The 12,829-nt window shown below is 45.1% G+C and overlaps 1 protein-coding gene across 1 annotated transcript in view; it reads right to left on the reverse strand.

Moving 5' to 3' along the window:
* The window catches only part of LOC138511247 (receptor-type tyrosine-protein phosphatase kappa-like), a 1,445,374-nt gene that overhangs the window by 1,216,087 nt on the left and 216,458 nt on the right, over positions 1 to 12,829 (reverse strand). The window lies entirely within an intron of this gene.

Genomic DNA, 12,829 nt, shown 5'->3' on the forward strand with positions numbered 1-12,829 from the left:
GAGGAACTAAACGCAGGAAGGGGGGAGAATTACCGAATTCCTCTCACCTCTCTTCCTGGACAACTGCAGAACTTTGACGGGAAGGAAATTCCCGTTGAGGGGACTGCAGACTTGGACATTAAATTTGGGCGACACAAGGTGAAACACCCGGTCATAGTAGTGACTCCAAAGGGCACCCCTTGTTTACTAGGGAATGACCTCCTGAGAAGGTTGTCACCCCTAATAGATTGTGTAAACAAGGTCCTCTGGACCCAGACTAGCCGACCAATAAAATTAAAACAGAGTGTCAACCATGTTAGTTTAAACGGCACCTGCCAGATGGTTGAACAAAAATCTGACCAAGTAGAATTTCTCTTCCAGAACAACCAAATTCCAGACGTGACAGTAATAGCAGTAGGACAACAGACTGGTGATGGGGGGTCCTCTCTATTTCTGAAAATCAACCTTCCTTCCAGTTTAAAGTGGTATTCCACACTGGAAGGAAACACCCTGAAATTCTTTACTAATCCACAATCAGAAACTCCCACTCCTATAGTCCAGAAAGATGTGAAATCAGCTCAGAGCCTGGCTGATATTCAGCAAATTGGAGAGCAGTTGTTCATCCCTGTTCAGTTAAATGATGGGAAGGACTCTGTTCTCGCTCGAGTGTGCGTGAACAATGGTAAGAGCTTCATCAGCGAAGCCATGTTCCGCCAACTCCCAAAAGATCCAGCCATTCCCACATTCAAACTGATAGACAAATGGGAAATGGACCTTGAAGCACCCAATTCCAAACATCTCCTGCCAAGCAGGTGTATGCTCAAAATCTCCATTGGCAACAAAAGCATAGTCCACAATTGTTGGGTCGTGCGAGACGTCACTGCCGCTTTTTACGTAGGCAGTGACATTCTCAATCGCTTTGCCATTAGTTTGGACCTAATAAACTTCAAAGCTTGGTCCCGATTAGTGGATAATCCCATGGGCTTTGATGATCCAGAAAAAGCATTTAGGTCAGCTCAATTGCTACCTTATGCAGTTGAAATTCAGATCAAAGAGGAAGTCACCATCCCAGAAAGGACCCAACAATTCTCCCTGGAAGTGAAAGCTAAAAGAGGACAACATTTGAAAAACCCTGATGCTTACATACATCTAAACGCTTCTCTCCAACAGCAAGGGTTGGGGGTAAACCCAACTCCATTAGTCAACATAGAACATGACACCATTCTAATAGAGGTGGATAACAGCGACTTAAAGAGTATTACTCTAGCCGCAGGCACCATTATTGGAATGGCGGTTGATGACTGACATTTTTCCATCGATTTAGGAAATGAACTGTTAGGACCAATCCCCAAGGACTATTTTGACAGTGACAGTGATGACAATACAACACCAGACAGGATTTTTACCCGGCATGGGGGGAACTTCCTGGTGTACACTTCCTGCCCCTATGGTAAGGAAGATGTGACTTGTGACTTCAGGAGGGATGAGGTGATTTTCCAGGTCCATGAGGTCTGCCTTTCCCACCTGAGGCCTCCAGTCCAAATCAGCACTCTGACCAGGGACTTCTCCACCCAGCTGGAGGAGGCCGCTGAGATAGCTAAACCAGAAGTCTTTCCAGGCTTCAGGCAGATGGTGGAAGAGAGAGTCAACCTAGCTGATGCCTGTGTGACTCTGGAACAAAAGCAAAAGTTGAAACAAGTTTTCTTGGATTTCCAAGATCTCTTTGCGGTAGACACATATGACTGTGGTCGCACTGACATCCACACAACAACAATCCCCACGGACCCTGGCATGACTCCTGTGTTTGTGAAGCAATATCGCTTGCCTCTCGCATCAATGGAGTCGCTTACTGAAATAATTAAGAACCTTGAGTCCCGGGGAATAATCCGTCCAGTCCACAGCACCTTCAATAATCTGGTGCTGGGAATATTGAAGCCAAACGGCCAGTGGAGACTCTGTGCCGACCTCAGGGAGCTCAACAAACGGGTCCATACTTCCCGATGGCCTCTGCCCTACATTGACCAAGGGCTGGCCCAGATCCAGGGGTCACAGGTATTCACTGCAATAGACCTGAACAATGGATACTGGACTGTGCCTGTCAGTAGGGAGGACCAATACAAGCTGGCTTTTACCTTTGGGGGCCAGCAGTACACATGGACCCGGACTCCCTTCGGATACCTCAACTCCAGCAATGCATTCAACATTTTCCTACACAAGGCCATGCCCGACCTGGGTGCAAGGGGTAACCTGGCTTATGTAGATGATGTCCTCATCAAAAGTTCATCTGTGGAGGAACACATAGCGGAGATCCGTTATGTTCTGACGCAGTTGAGGGCCGCCGGAGCAAAACTTTCCTTTCAGAAAGCACAGTGGTGTAGAACCTGTGATAATTTCTTCGGGCATGAGATTACTCCTCAGGGTCTCTGTCCCCAGGAAAAGAAAGTGGAAGCACTTCAGAAACTGAAAGACCCCACAACTCTGCGGTAACTAAGGAGCCTCCTTGGACTGACTAATTACAGCAGAAAGTTCATTGAGGGCTACGCAGAGATCGCCAGACCCCTGATTCATCTCCTGAAGGGGGGGGTCAAGTGGGAATGGGGTCCAGGACAAGCCGAGGCAGTAAGACAACTCAAAAGAAGCCTCTCACAAGCGCCCTGCCTAGCTTACCCTGTCAGAACCAAGGAGTTCTTCCTGGAGACGGGGTTCTCTAATACGTGCTTGACGGCAGTATTATACCAAAAGCATGACAAGGTCAATAAAGTAATCTCCTATGCGAGCAAAACTTTATCCTCTGTGGAGGAAAAAATTCAACGATTGTGAGAAGGCACTCCTGGCAATGGTGTGGGCATTGAAGAATTACCGCCCGTTTATCCAGGGGGAACACATCATAGTGGAGACTCCACACCAGCCTCTGCAATATCTCCAAAGTGACAGAATCCGGGCCGGAAATGTGAGTAATTCCCGAATTACTTCCTGGATTCTGTCAATGCAAGGCTTTCCTGTGGAGGTCCGATATGGCCAAAACAAGAAGAGTCCTCTCGCGCAAGGTCTGGCTGACTTGCATGATTGTGCCAGAGAAAACTGTCTCGAGGACGAAAGTCTAAAAATCAAGGACAACATGGAGGCATACCTTAATTCCCCAAACAAAGTCTTTGAAGAGGACAAGTGTGAGGGAATGCCCACTGTCTATGTGGATGGATGCTCTTACCATGTTGACAACAACGGGGAGAAAGAACTGGTGGCCGGCGTAGGGAATGCATGGGTGAATGAGTCCCCAGAACCCTCCGCTGGATACAAAATTGGTCCCCGAAGTAGTCAGGTAGCAGAATTGATGGCTGTGCATCAGGCCATCCTCACTGCTGTCCAGCATCAACTCCACTAACTGGTCATAATCACAGATTCGGATTATGTACGGAACGGGTTCGTGGAGCACCTGGTTAATTGGAAAACCAGAGGCATGTTATGTGCTAACAACAAACCCTTGAAACATGGGAAGTTGATCCAAAACATTGATGATCTGGTCACCTCGAAGGGGATGACCATCTATTGGAAGAAGATCAAGGGTCATTCCAAAATAGAGGGACCAGACAAATCTGGAAATGACTTAGCTGATCAGCTGGCCAAAACCGGGGCCATCCAAGGGGATCTAATTGAGATTGAGTCCCTGTTGGGGGAAATCCAGGTCACTGCTATCACTAGGTCCCAGACAAATGCTCACAATGACCTTTCAATTGCACAATGGAGTAAGGAGACCCCTGATGCTGATTTGATTACCGCTCAGAAAGGGGATCCAATAATTGGTAAATTTTACCAGCACCTTGAGGACCCTGAGAACTTTCCCCTGACGGATACCGATTACATTGGGAAAGAGGACCTAAGAGTGTTGATGAAATGTCCAAAAATGTTCCGAATCCAAGACGGTTTGCTGGTAAGGAAATCCAAAGCTGGCCACGATCAGTGGGTGGTTCCTACCTCATTCCAAAGCCTGATGTTAAGTCACGCCCATGATGCGGCCACCGCCGGTCATAGGGGGTTTCACACAACACTGGAAATCTTAAGAGAGGTTGCATACTGGCCACACATGGGGCAGGACCTCGACCAATACTTGAAGGGGTGTCTTGTGTGTGTACAATTTCAGCCATCATCCCTCACACACCGTGCGCCTCTCCAAAAGAGGGGGATGACACTGCCATGGTCAGATTTGCAAATTGACTTTGTAGGCCCTGTGATTCGCTCGACTAGAGGAAACAAGTACATGTTGACCGTTACATGCTTGTTTACCAAGTGGGTGGAATGTCTCCCAGCCCCAAATTGCAAGGCAGAAACTGCAGCTGCCCTGATGATTAACCACATCTTTTCCCGTTTCGGTCTACCTCAAAGGATTGAGCCAGACAGGGGTAGCCACTTCACCAGTGAAGTAATGACAAAGATGTGGGAGATACTGGGGGTTAAAAGGAAGCTACACATTGCTTACAGGCCAGCTTCTTCTGGAGCAGTGGAGAGATACAACCGAACCATTGTGAGCATATTAAAGAAGTTTGTTGGCAGATTCTGGGCCAAGTTGGGATATCCGATTACCTCTGGTCCTAATGGCCATCAGATCTACCCCTTCATCTGCAACTAAAATGTCACCATTTGAGTTGATGACTGGACGCAAGATGGTGCTTCCTCAGCATTTGCTCTACAGAACCCAAGAGCAAACGTTGATAAATGCCTCCACAACTCATGAGTATGTGGAGAATTTAAGGAAACACCTTCAGCATGCTTTTGCCTATGCTCAGCGGAATCTAGAAAGATCAGCCGAGAGTATGAAGACCCACTATGACCTGAAAACTTCCAGGAGGGAATATCACGTGGGGGACCGGGTCTATTTATACAATTTCCAAAGGAACCAGGCCAAACAGCGAAAATATTTGCCTACATGGAAGGGACCCTTTGAGATTATAGACAAGATCTCCCCTGTGGCCTACAAAATCCGCATCCCCAAAGGCGGTTTGCCAGAGGGGGAAGACAAGTGGGTCCACATTAACCAGTTGAAGTGTTGCCATCCCAGGCACACTCTGCAACAACTGGAGGAATCCTCTGGAATCCTAGAGGGTACTGTCTCAGATTAATTCAGTTCTAACTTAAAATATCCTACATATCGCCTATCAAATTCTGAGTTTCTCAATGTGGGTGTTTTCGTTTTTGAATGCAAAAAGAAATGTGCATGTTCATATGTTTTGAATATAAATTTATATGCCACCCCACTATATCAATGGTGGGGGAAAAATGTCTATGAATAGGTATTGCCGCTCTTCCCTTTGTCGTCCTAGGAGAAAGAAAACCTGGAGCCTAGCCAAGGAGGACGATCCGGAGACTGGGAGGACGATCCGAGGGGCCCAGGGTACCGCCCAATATTCCCATCAGGACCGGCGAGGAGAACCGATCGATCAGTACCGGATGGAGGAAAAGATGCTGAACTGTGCCATTTGCAGAATTGGAAGAAGATTATGCGGACAGACCAGTGCGTGGGTCAAAACCCTTGTGCACCCGACTCCCCATCAACTCAAATTCAAAGGGCAGTCACGTGGGGGGGCTTTGTTGGGTGTCCTGACCCACGTTTGAGCTATCATGCTGCAATATTTGGTGCTGTGGGCTTAGAAAATCCAAGATGGCCAGAAAGCCCACATGTGCGGAATCTAGGAGAACCACGCAGTTTGTGCACACTAAAATGGTTGCCTAACTTGCCACCCACCAGTGCAAGCAGGATGGGCCGGGGTGCCATGAGTGAAATGTGTGCCAAAGGAAAAACCGCACTTTAAAATCACCTTTTGTTTCCCTGAATGCCAGCTCAAAATGCCTATTTTCAAACATTGCAACACATCCAAAAATCTCACTGAACACCAGTGGACATCTGGCAGAATGAAGTATGTGTGCATACTAAATCTGGGAAGTTGAAGAGCCCCAAAACAATGTTCATAACAAGACTGGCTGAGCTCTGCAGGTCTGCAGCAGCCTAACTGAAACTGGATTTAAAACTACCAAAAATCGAAAATGTTTAAATTAACTGAGTGACCTACTTTTGAGTGTCACATAGTTTGTCACTGTTGAAATGTCATAGTTTTGAACTTAGAATCAGCATTCTAGCTGCATATGTAAAAATTGTCTTGACTTAAACTGGGGAACAAAAAAATGACATTTTATCTGAAAACTGGCTTAATGAAACTGAATTCTGCCTGACATCTACCCCCACAGGAGTTAAAACCTGCTCAGCCACTCTTCCCCTTGCCAAAAGGAGTTGTCACCTCTCTGATTAGATTAGGGGTGGAGCAGCTACAGGGAGTTGAACAAAGGCCTGTCCTGGGCCCAGGCAGATGGTTTATTAGGGTGGCCGTAAAATAGCTTCCTCTTGGCAGAAGCTGGGAGGGGCAGGGTCTCTGAGCTTGGCAGAAACTGGATAAACTGGTTTCTACACCATGTGACCTGAAAAGACACACCCCTGTTGGCCAGAATATGATTCTAAGAAAGATGTATAACTCATGGTGCAGACTTGTCAAAATTATTTAAATGATACCATAATTCTTGTGATTTTTCTGTGCACATTTTAAGACGCGTTGGGAATTTGTGTGATGTTCTCGGGCAAAACCCCGCTATTTATGGATACTACAGACTCTGTGTTTAAGCTAGAGACATGGGAATTTCCTGGAGTATGTATGGACAGGCCGTGTATATGTGTATAATTTTTAATGAAGAACCAAGGTTGCATAACCCACTAAAATCGAAAATGTTGCCGTTTCTGAATGCAAGCCCTCAGGAAGAGCAGATTTGGGACAGAGACTACCTCATGTGATAGGTAATATGTACATGCAATGACAAACCACTATGTATTTGAGAAATGTGTATTTTGATCAAATATAGATTTGTGGGCAAACTGACCAGGGGAGGATCCTCTGACCCAAAAAACCAACAGCATCACTCTGACTCACAGTTCCTTCCCCAATCATGGGAGAGGGGAGAATTGGGCCAATGACAAGTTGAAAGAGGGGCTGGCTAGTGATGCTGCACACACACCCACTTTCAAAAGACATAAAAAGAGCCACTGGAAGCTAGAGAGGACATTCAATTCCATTTGCTGCGGAGCATGCTGCCGGACCATACAACATTCAGAAGATACCAGATTCAACACTTAGACTTTAAAACTCCAAAGAACTTGATTCAGAACTCAAGGCAAGGGCCTAAACCCACAAACTGAGAACTCTTCTCAGTAGGCCTCAGCATCCAGCAAACCTAACAGCGGTAGCAGCATCCAGGAGCCGTGCAGATCAGCGCTGGATCCAGAGAAAGCTATGCAGAAAGTATCCAGAACCTGTAGCAGCACCCAAAAAGCAGAGCAGTATCCAGAATCCAGAGAGGCTAGACCAGCAGAGCAGAGCTGACCCAGATCACTGTGAAGTGCCGAGACCAGAACCGGAGTCCAGTCCAAAACCTGACCAGATCCGTGGCGAGGCCTATTTCTAATATATTGTGAGTACCTAGCAGAACTGTGCAGAACCAATCACTTAGTTAAAGTAACCTGTCGCTTTGAACTTTTAAAATTTAAAATCCGAAAAACTACCTTTATTTAATCGTCCGTATCTCTGGAACCGTTTGGGCTAGGAACTTGGTTTAAGTTTCCTCTGAAAGGTTAGAATCTTAGCTTTTCAACGAGCCTAGAACCGACTCCTTATACTTTCTCCGTAACCACGATTCTCGCACTCGCGAATTTTACCACGATTTGCGATTTGGTTACAAATCCAGCCACGTGTAACCATCAGCAGTCATCTCTTTCCTTGCTAAAAATTCGTTTGCCTCTTAAGAACCATCCCTGAATCATTGCTAGAGTGAGCCTGGACTAATATTAACTAGATACCACTCACCCTGAACCTCCTGAAGGGAATTAAAAGCATTTGCAGCATATTTCTCCCTGCATTGTCACCATATTCAAAGCACTTGGGTCTGTGTTTCAAACTTCTGTAGTCTAAGCTTGCTGGGGTGAACTGAATTACATTTGATTTCATTTCTGAGAACTGTGTGCTTTCCTTCCATTTCCTTGCATTGCATAAAGGGGGGGAGTGGATTGCCAGAGGAAAGTGATTACCTTGTTTTGTTGAAATCATATTGAGTATTTTCTGTATTGCATTTTCATTCCACCTTGCCTCCATTTGAAACCATAAAAGTATTGTTGCTATCTTATCCATCCTATAACCACTCATCATTGATTATAAAGAAGTGTGCTAGTGCCGGACTATCCATTATTGATTACTGCTCAGATTAAGTGTGATATTCAATTATTAATTTATTATAAAGTGTGATATATATATATATTGTTTAAATTATCAAATAAACCTTTTAAACTTGCAAAACATAACTACTTCTTGGCTCAGTGGGGTCAGGGGGATTCCAAGAGAGGGGTGTTATATAGGGGTAGTCATCCAGAACTCATGAACTGGACGTAAAGATATATCAATAAGGGATTCCATTCAGTATCCCAGACTAGGCATTGACTTAGCTGTAGTGTTGAATTGAATCCTCTTACATAGTCAATAGTTATGAACAGAACCAGTACAAACCATCTTACTATGGAGGTACTGGGAAGGGTTAATAGTTTTTCCCTGGTTTTCATTTTCAAGAGGGTACTGTCCAGTCCCTCTCTCCAAAGTTTCTGGCTGGTGGCAGTGGTTACTACCATTAATATTCTACCGCAAATATTTTCCTATGGCATTTTCCCATTGTTCGAGGCTACAACTTTTTAAGATAGCCTTTAACATACCACCGGGTTATCTTTTTATGATCTTTACTCCCGTGGTTTTTTTTTGCCAGATCTTTGATAATATTTCTTTCTTGTGTCGCTCTCATCCAAACCGAGGTCGAGGCCCTTTCTTCGTCCTTTTGGCGGGCTTCTGGACAGAAGCCCTCCTTCAGGCGCCCGTGATTCTGGGGTAGACAGGATGTGTGGGAGGGGGAGTAGGCACCCTGGACAGGGTTGCCTAAGCAACCCATGTCGCACTCTGCCCTGATAGGCTGGGGGGTTATCCCGCTAGGATAACCACCATGCTGCGTGAGTGACAGCTAGGCTGTATGTATGTGTTTTTTTCTGCATAAAAGCAGGGATCTGAGGACTGGAGGACAAGACATTAACACTGGAACTGAGAAATCTGAAGAGGGGAGAAGCCGAAGACATCTGCAACGACTGAACCACCAGTGAAGCCCTGCTGCAGATCCTCACCACTTTTCTCCAACGACAAGAGAAGATCTTCACCTGCAAGAGCCTTCTTCCCTTGAAGCTGGTGGGACCAACCATTTCGCCAATTGCCTTCCAGGACCTGCCTTGGTTGAATCGCCAGTGCCAAGCACTAGGAGACCGGATAGCCAGGCACCCGTCCACCACAACCGCGATTTAAAGGAGCATACCTTTTATTCCGTTTTGGCATCACCGCGGCCGGCTTCATCCCTGGGCAATGCAGTAACTCGAACCTTCCTCCACGACGAGAGCCTCTCTTCCTCTGCTGGATCTCCCGAACTGCAGGAACTGCCAGGAACTACTGCCACTGCCGGAGCCTCTTCCACTTTTAAGGTACACTGTTGCGCCAGGCTTCCCGTTTCGTTGGGTACAGCTAAAGGTGTTTTAAATCCTTTACTTACCTTCTGGGCTGGCCGTCTCTATCGTCTAACATTATCATTTTACCTTCTGCACCCTTCTTTTCAATCGTTAAACAAAGACTTGACTGCAGCTACTAGAACCGTTTGAACCTGGGCACTTTTCCTCGTGTCACTGACACTGACACAGGCCTATTGACTCTGGCTAATTCTGTTACAACTGCCTTCTCTAGATTGCTTTTCATCAAGAAATGTGTTGGTGCACCTAAACTCTTATAACCACTTTTCCCTCCCCTTTATATATTGTTGAAGTGCCATTTTGCTCGGTTTTCACATAAGTATTGCTGAGGCTAAAGTACTGCCTTGCCTAACTTGTTCACAATTCAATTGGGAAGGGTTGGTGGTGTGTTTAGGAGTCTAACCCTGTATAACTTGACCTTTCCCTTCCTCTGAAGAAATTGTTAGAGTGCCATTTCTGCTTGGTTTAAACTGTGCTGTTTTGCTCAGTTGTCACTCTTGCTCAAACTTGTCTACAATTTAAATAGGGAGCTGTGTATACTTTCCTTGACTGTTTTAACTTGCTTTAATGATAGTGATTTGTTTGTTGAGTTAAGAGAGTGTAAAATAAATATATATATTCTTTTTGATACAAAGCTTTGGTCAGTGTTTCCTTGTCCCACAGTACTGTGGTCCTATTGTGTAAACCTTGAATACTGCTCAGCTCCCTCTTGAGATACATCTGACTGCTCAGCCACAGCTACCAACTGAATCTGTGTGGTACAGACTGATACCAAAGGGGATTTATTGCATATACCTGTAGTCCTAATCTTCTGTAGTGCTCCCTAAGGGAACTGCATAGGATTCTGCCTAACATCGGGAACCGGCGTAAATTGCGTCGGACCGAGTTGCGGTAATGCTAATAGCAATGGGCGCAATTAAGACCCGGATACCGCCCAACTCGTGATGAGGCCCATAGTCATTTACTAGGCCCACAAGACATGATTCTATCGTGTGGGTAATAACACAGTTGCTCCAGTTACCAATTGTTTTAAAAACATTTCCCCAGTATGATTTAAGCTTGGGGCAGTGCCAAGAAAGGTGTAGATAAGTGCCCTGCACCCTCGCATCCTCTCCAGGAAAGCCCAGTCTCTCCTTGCCCCATTTGAAAAATCCTAATTGGTGTCAAGTACCATCTAAATATGAATTTATAGACTGTCTCTCCGCATTGTGCACTTCTCAAGTACTTATTAATATTATTCCATATTTTACTCCAGCTTTCTTGTGAGACATAATATGATAGCTTCTTGGGTAAGTTCTAATACATGTATATATGTTTGGTATGAGAACTCTCGTATCTATATTTCCCCCAAAACATTTTTCAAAATGAGTTAGGTTCCAGTTGGCAAGTTAACAAGGCTTTCATCTAATGCCCAACATCTCAATTGCCATGTACTGTTCATTCTCATTTATACCAAATAGCATTTTACACTCCTTAAAGGCCCTGACCTGCCCATTATAGTAAATATGGGAGACATTTGCACCCTCCTTTGTCCCAACTATCAAATGGTCTCTCTTCCTATATGGGCTTGAAGTCTGGGTTGTATTGTATGGGGGTGGCTTTGCCCACCAATACTTAGACAATGTGTAATCGCTAGGACATCCATATTTACACATCCTAAATCAAGACTGGTAGGTCACACATCACCCTAGGTCTACCCTTTTTCTGTACTGAAAATATTTACTGCAATGGTTTTCCCACGATGGCCTCTTCTGAGATTTTCCAAGCTTTATTCTAGCTAGAGTCTGCTAGGGAATCCCATCCTTCCTTTGCCTTTCGGCTTATATAGTGTAGCTGTGGGAATCCTACAAATAGAATTTTTCCAAAACAAAGTTGATGATATCTTTTAGGATATTCTTGAGGGTTGATCTAGGTACTGAGATCGGAAGTGCCAAAAAGTGATATAGAAATGTCGACAGAATATTTATATTTATTGTGGCTATTCTACCAAATCAGGAAATTTCCATCACCTCAACTCAGCCTTGATGTCTTTACACTCTCCATATATAATCAGCCTGATACAGTGAGTTTTCTGTTGGTGTTATCACTAACCCAAAGTATTTTATGCTTAATTTCACCCATCTAAAGGTTGGCTTCATGGCTAGTGCCTGGACTTGGGTTTCAGTTAGTGGCAGGTTTATTGCTCCGCTTTTACCCACATTGATTTTAAATCCAGATGCTAAATGGTATGTTTCTAGGATCTGGAGCAGAGGTGGCAGGGAAGTGGTAGGGTTCCCAATGATAAAACAATGGCATCAGAAAAAGCCTTATTGTATGGGTTGTACCTCCATAGGAGATGCCATCTATCCTCGTTCTGATTTAATTTTAATCGTTAGCGATTCTACAACCAGTGCACAAATTAAAGGAGACAGTGGGCAACCCTGTCTTGTTCCTCTAGAGGCAATACATTTATCAGAGCTGGAACCATCACCTTACCAGATGAGACAGAATATAACACTCTTACCCCCTTTATAAAATTTGTGCACAGATTAAATAATTCCATCACTGCCTTAAGAAAGGGCCATTCAACACGGTTGAATGCCTTCTCTGCTTCCAATGCCGCTAAAATAATTGGAATGCTTTTATCATGTGCTATATCTATCAGGTTAATGATCTTCCTGCCGTTATCCGCTGCCTGTTGTAATATTGATATCATATTGATATTTTATTTGTAACGCGCTCGTACACAAGTGTTTCAGAGCGCGACAAGGCAATGGAGGGGAACGAGGGAGAACAAAAACAAAGATCTTACTAGGCCCATTGACATTGAGAACACGCAAGTGCATGGGAGAGGGAAAGGGTAAAAGTGCCTGGAAGGGGGGAGAAGTGGAAAGTGCAGAGCAAAGGACAACAGATAAATATTAAAATAAAATAAATAATAGAAGGCAACAAACAGTTGTAGTGCAGCCAGCGAGTGGCAAGTGCTGGGTTTAAGGCAGCCGACAGGGTATGTCTGATAAGTGTAGGAAAAAGGGGGTGATGTATGGTTACAGATACAGACCCCAGTGCAAGGGATTGCCCAGAGGCAGTGCTGGTGGGTGGCAGGGTGAGCAGGTACCTGGGCCTGGGAGACAGAGGGTAGGCCAGGTGCACAGTGCCGAGAGAGAAAAGATCAGCAAGGGAGAGGAGGGGAAGACAGAAGCAAAGAGGAAGGTCTTGAGGTGCTTCCGGCAC

Source organism: Ambystoma mexicanum, chromosome 6p (assembly GCF_040938575.1).
Source record: "Ambystoma mexicanum isolate Mex_15411 chromosome 6p, UKY_AmexF1_1, whole genome shotgun sequence".
In the NCBI taxonomy this organism is placed as follows: domain Eukaryota; kingdom Metazoa; phylum Chordata; class Amphibia; order Caudata; family Ambystomatidae; genus Ambystoma; species Ambystoma mexicanum.